The sequence below is a fragment of the Herpailurus yagouaroundi genome, unplaced genomic scaffold, assembly GCF_014898765.1.
Source record: "Herpailurus yagouaroundi ecotype Mexico unplaced genomic scaffold, PumYag 161, whole genome shotgun sequence".
In the NCBI taxonomy this organism is placed as follows: Eukaryota; Metazoa; Chordata; class Mammalia; order Carnivora; family Felidae; genus Herpailurus; species Herpailurus yagouaroundi.
In genome coordinates this window covers 4,465,588-4,472,197 of record NW_024412402.1, presented here as the reverse complement: position 1 = coordinate 4,472,197, position 6,610 = coordinate 4,465,588, and positions in this window count along the sequence as shown.

The window sequence follows — 6,610 nt, the reverse complement described above, 5'->3', positions numbered from 1 at the left end:
TTGGGAATTTGAATGGAGATATTCAGTAAGTAGTTGGGTATGTATATTCAGAGCTCTGGAGACACATCTGGTATAGAAGCAGAGATTTGGAATATGGAAGCACATAGGTGAGAGCTGAAGGTCTGGGTGTTGATAGTATCATCTAGAGTTAGCCAAAAAGAGTTGTGGGGAAGGTCAACAACAGAATCATTGGAAAGACAAATGTAAGGGATAGGCAGAGAAAGATGAACTTATAAAAGAGACAAAGAGGTGTCTCAGAAAGATAGGAGAAAAAGCATTTAGCACGATATCATAGACACCAAGGGAAGAAAGGAGTAGTCAGGCAGATTGTCAAATACAGAACATAAAAAGTCAAGTAACATATGAGCTGAAGCATCCATTAGATTTAGCAAAACTTTTCACTGCTATACAGTTTCAGGAAAGTGGTAGGTCAAAGAGTAAACAAGAGACATACTTCCTGACAAGATAGAACAGTAAGTTCATAGTGATGCAATCTCTTTGTTACTAAGAGTGCAATCTCTTTGTTACATAGTGATCCTAGTTGTTTGTTTGTTTCTTTTTTTTTTAAGCAGAAAAAGTAAATAACAATATGGACAAAATAAATATGAAATTATTTAAATAAAAAAAATAAAACTCAGGAGAATGGGCACATTGGCAGATATTTGCAAATGATATAATCATCTGCTAAAACAACCCCGACAGAATCAATAGACAAACTATTAGAACCAATAAGAAAGTTCCGCAAGTTTATAGATTACAATCTTAATTTATAGAATATTGTTCTGGTGATCTATTCATGCATATCAAACTATCCCAAAACTTAGTAGCTTAACAATCATTTTATTAGACCTTACTATTTATAGCACGGGCTCAGCTAGGCAATTCTTGAGCTCCTCATGACCTTGACTGGGGTCAGTTGGTGGTATTTAGGCTTTAAGATGGTTTAGCCCTCTTTCCTGATGCTTTGGTAAAGATGGTTAGAAGGCTGGACTCAGCTGAGCCCCTCTCCCTGTCTTTGCAGTCTCAAGGCCTCTCTATAGGGTGTTTCCATCAGGTGACTGGACTTCAGGGCTCCAGGAAGGAGTATTCCACAAGACAGGAAGTGCAAACTTCTTAAGGCCTGGGCCTAGAAACCTGCATGGTATTACTTTTGCCATATTTTTGGGGGTCAAAGCAGTTGCAGAGTCTGTCTACATTTAAAAATAAGGGGCATAGACTTCCACCTTTTATTTTATTTTATTTTTTTTAATTTTTTTTAACGTTTTATTTATTTTTGAGACAGAGAGAGACAGAGCATGAACGGGGGAGGGGCAGAGAGAGAGGGAGACACAGAATCGGAAGCAGGCTCCAGGCTCTGAGCCATCAGCCCAGAGCCCGACGCGGGGCTCGAACTCACGGACCGTGAGATCGTGACCTGAGCTGAAGTCGGCCGCTTAACTGACTGAGCCACCCAGGCGCCCCTAGACTTCCACCTTTTAATGAGAGGAGTGTCAAAGAATTTGTGGCCATCTTTAATCCTCCACAGAAGCTGACAGAAAGGGAAATGTATTTAATCTCTAAAATTCATAAGAGATTAGTGGCATTAGTAGCAGGAATATACAAAGGACCTCTGCAAACCAAGAAAAGGACAGCTGCTCCAATAAAAAAAAAAAGTGGACAAAGACTGTACAAAGGAAATGTACAGAAGTGGGAACTAATAAGCAATACAAAGAAATGCTGAAAATCATTGGCAGTCAGTGCAATGCCAGTCAAAGCAACAATAAGCTATCATTTTACAATAGGCTTTCTCAATATTGCATTGGTGATATTTGGGGCCAGATAATCCTTTGTCATGGGAGCTCCTCTGTGCCTTGTAGGGTGATTAGTAGCACCCCTGGCATTTGCTCAGTGGATGTAGTAGACATATCAGCTTTGTCACAATCAAAAATGTCTCTAGACATTGCCAACTGTCTCCCGAAGGATAAAATTGTTCCCGGTTGAGAACCACTACTTTACACGCCTGTCAGCTTCGCAAAAAAATAGAAAGTTGGTTAATGCTAAGTATTGGCAGAGATAAGGCAACATAGAACCTCAGGCACTGCTTGTGGATGGGTGGGCAGCATAGTCACTCTTGAAGACAACAGTCAATTTAGATATACCATGACTTCATTAGCCAGAAATTCACCATGTGGGTAATTTGCACACATCTATAAAGGGCCGTATGAGGATGTTCTCTGCAGCTTGGCTGGACAGTGGGGAGTTAGAGGCAATTACAAAGGGGTGGCAGAACCCTCCACCTAACAACAAAGGAATTATACAATTTTTCTCAGTACATGGAACATTCTGCAAGAAAAACCATACATTAGGCTGCAAGCAAGCCTTAATAATTAATTAATTAATTAATTAATTTATTTATTTTTGAGAAAGAGAGAGAGAGAGAGAGAGAGAGAACATGAGCAGGGGAGGGATGGGTAGAGAGATGGAGAGAGAGAATCTCAAGCAGGCTCTTTGCTGTCAGTGTGGAGCCCGATGTGGGGCTTGATCTCATGAACGGTGCGATCATGACCTGAGCCGAAATCAAGAGTCAGATGCTTAACTGACGGAGCCACTCAGGCTCCCTAAGTCTTGATAAATTTTAAAAGATTGAAAGCATACCAAATATCTTTTCTAATCACAATGAAATGAAACTAGAAATCAATAACAGAAGGAAAAATGGAAAATTCACAAATTGAACAACACATTCTTTTTTTAAAGTTTATTTATTTATTTTGAGAGACAGGGAGAGAGAGAGGGAGGGGCAGAGAGAGAGGGAGAGAGAGAGAATCCCAAGCAGGTCTCTCACTGACAGGTCCTAGCTAACACAGAGCTCAAACTCACCAACGGTGAGAGCATGACCTGGGCTGAAACCAGAATCAGATGTTCAACCAACTGAGCCACCCAGGCACCCCTGAACGATGCTTCTTAAGCAACCGTTGGATTAAGCAATAAATCATAAAAGAAATCTAAAAGTACCTTGAGATAAATGGGAAAGAAAACCCATTTTATATTAAAACTCATGGGATGCAATGAAAGTAGTACTAAGAGAGACATTTACAGCTGCAAACACATATATTAAACAAGAAAAATGATCTCAAATCAATAGCCTAACTTTATTTTGCAAGGGACCGGGAAAAACTAGCCAACTTGTCCCAAAGCTAGCAGATGGACAGAAATAAGATTAGAGCAGAGATAAAATGAATAGAAAACAATAGAGAAAATCAATGAAACCCAAAGTTGGTTCTGGTGAAAAGATCAACCAAATTGACAAACCTTCAGCTAGACTGGCTGAGAAAATAGAGAAAAATCAAATTACCAACATCAGAAAAAAAGTACATACATTATTACAGATTTTACAGAAATAAAAAGGATTATAAGAATACTATGAACAATAGTATGCCAGCAAATTGGAAAACATAGATTAAATGGATAGATTCCTAGAAACAATCTAGGTAGAATTAATACATTTGTTAGAAGCAATCTACCAAAATTGAATCATGAGGAAATAGAAAATATGAATATTTCTATAACTAATGAGGAGATGGAATCAATAACAACAACATCCCAGCAAAGAAAACCCCTGAACCAGATTGGCTTCACCGATGGTATGGGTTCACTACCAAACAAATAATTAAAACCAATCCTTCTCAAACCTCTTCAAAAAAATTGAAGAGGAAGGAACATTTCTTAACTCATCCCATGAGTCCAGTATTACCCTGATATCAAAGCCAGAAAAGATACTAAAAGAAAAGAAAATTACAGACTAATATCTCTTGTGAATATTGATACAAATATCAACAAAATACTAACAAACTGAATTCAGCAACATATTAAGAGGATTGTATACCACAACCAAGTGAGATTTATTCCTGGAATGCAAAGTTGATTCAACATATAAAAATAAATGTAATATACCGCATGAACAGAATGGGTGGGGAACCCATGATAATCTCAAATGATACAGAAAAACATTGGACAGAATTCAATATCTTTTCATAATAAAAACACTCAACTAGGGGGGCACCTGGGTGGTCAGTCAGTTGAGCATCTGACTCTTGATTTTGGCACAGGTCATGATCTCACAGTTCGTGACACTTAGCCCTGCATAGGGCTCTGTGTTGGCAGTGTGGAGCCTGCTTGAGACTCTCTCTCTCTCTCTCTCTCTCTCTCTCTCTGTCTTTCTCTCTCTGTCTCTCTCTCTCTGTCTCTCTCTCTCTCTCTCTCTCTCTGCCCCACCCCTGCTCGCACTCTTTCTGTCTCTCTCAAAATAAATAAATAAACTTAAAAAAAACCCACTCAACTAGGAATAACAGGAAATTACATTAACAAAATAAAGACCATATATGAAAAACCCATAGCTAACATCATACTCAGTGGTGAAGTCTGAAAGTCTCTCCTTTAACATCAGGATGAAGACACGAAGGTCCACTCTCACCACTTCTTTCAATATATTATTGGCAGTTCTATCCAGAGCAATCAGGCAAGAAAAAGAAAAGCATTGCAAGTGGAAAAGAAGAAATAAAATTATCTCTGTTTACAGATGACATGATCTTACATGTAAAGAACCCTAAAGATTTCACACACACACACACAGCCTCTAGAACTAATAAACAAATACAGCAAAGTTGCAGGATATAAAACCAACACACAAAAATCAGCTACATTACTATATGCTAGCAAAGAATAATCCAAAAAGGAAATTAAGAAAACAATTCTATTCACAATAGCATCAAAAAAGGATAAAATAAATACTGTGGAATAAACTTAAAAAAGGCAAAAGACTTGCACACTGAAAACAATAAAACATTGCTGAATGAAATTAAAGACACAGACAAATGGAAAGACATTACATGTTCATGGATTAGAAGACTTAATATTGTTAATATATCAATACTAGATAAACTGATCTACAGATTCACTTCAATCCCTACAGAAATTTCAATAATTTTTTAGAAGTGAATAAATTTACCCTAAAATTCATATGGAATATCAAGGGACCCTGGATAGCCAAAATAATCTTTAAAAAGAACAAAGGGCATCTGGATGGCTCAGTTGGTTGACCATCAGATTCTTGATTTTGGCTCAGGCCATGATCCCAGGGTCGTGGGATCAGGCCCTGTGTCGGGCTCCATCCTAAGTGTGAAGCCTGCTCGGTGGGATTCTCTCTCTCCCCCTCTGCCTCTCTCCCCTGCTCATGCTCTCTCTTTAAAATTTAAATACAGTTTCAAAATTAAAAAATAAATAAAAAGAACAAAGTTGGAAGACTCACACTTCCCAATTTTAAAATTTATTACAAACTACAGTAATCAAAAACACTGTGGTATCACCACAAAAATAGATATATAGACCAATGGAATAGAATACAGAGGCCAGACATAAATCGTCATGTATATGGTTAAATGGTTTTTGACAAAGATACCACGTCCATTTAAAGGGGAAGGAGAAGACAGTCTTTTCAACCAATGATGCTAAGATAACTAGACATCCACCTGCAAAAGAATGAAGTTGGACTTTTACTACCATAGAAAAAGTTAACTCAGCGGGCGCCTGGGTGGCCTAGTTGATTAAACATCTGACTCTTGATTTGGGCTCAGGTCATGATCTCATGGTTTGTGAGATCGAACACCATATTGGGCTGTGCACTGATAGTGCAGAGCCTGTTTGGGATTCTCTCTCCCTCTCTCTCTGACCCCCCCCACCTCTGTCTTTTTCTCTCAAAAAAAAAAAAAAAAAAAACCAAAAAAGTTAACTCAGGGTACCTAGGTGGCTCAGTTGGTTAAGTGTCTGACTCTTGGATTCAGCTCAGGTTATGATCTCACAGTTCATGGGTTCCAGCCTGGCATTTGACTCTTAGCTGACACTGTGGAGCCTGCTTGGAATTCTCTCTCTCCCTCTCTCGCTCTACCCCTCCTTTCCTCTCTCTCTCTCTTTCAGAAAAAAAAAAGTTAACTCCAAGAGGATCAAAGATCTAATTATAAGAGTGAAAACTGTAGAATCTTAGAAGAAAACATGGAAAAAACTTCATAACATTGACTTTGGTGATGATTTTCTGGATATGACACAAAAAGTTTAGGCAACAAAAGAAAAAAAGATAAATTGGACTTCATCAAAATTGAAAACTTTTGTGTATCAAAGGACACCATCAAGAGAGTGAAAGGTCAATCCACAGAATGGTAGAGAAAATTTTTGCAAATCCTATATCTGATTAGGAATTAATATCCAGAGTATATAAAGAACTCCTACAACAAAAAGGCCAACAACTCACTTCAAAAATGGGCACGGCATAGGACTTGAATAAACATTTCTCCAAAGAAATAGCTAAATGCACATGAAAAGATGCTCAAGATCACTAGCCATTAGGGAAGTGTAAATCTAAACCACAACAGAGACCATTCTACACCCACTAGGATGGTTATTATAAAAACAAAAACCAAAAGAACAAACTACATGTTGTTAAGGATGTGGCAAACTTAGAATTGTTGTGCATGGCTAGTGGGATTGGAAAAAAAAAAATGCGGGCACTGTGGAAAACAGTTGGGCATTTCCAAATCGTTAAACATGGAATGACCATATGAGCTAGCAATTCCACTTCTGG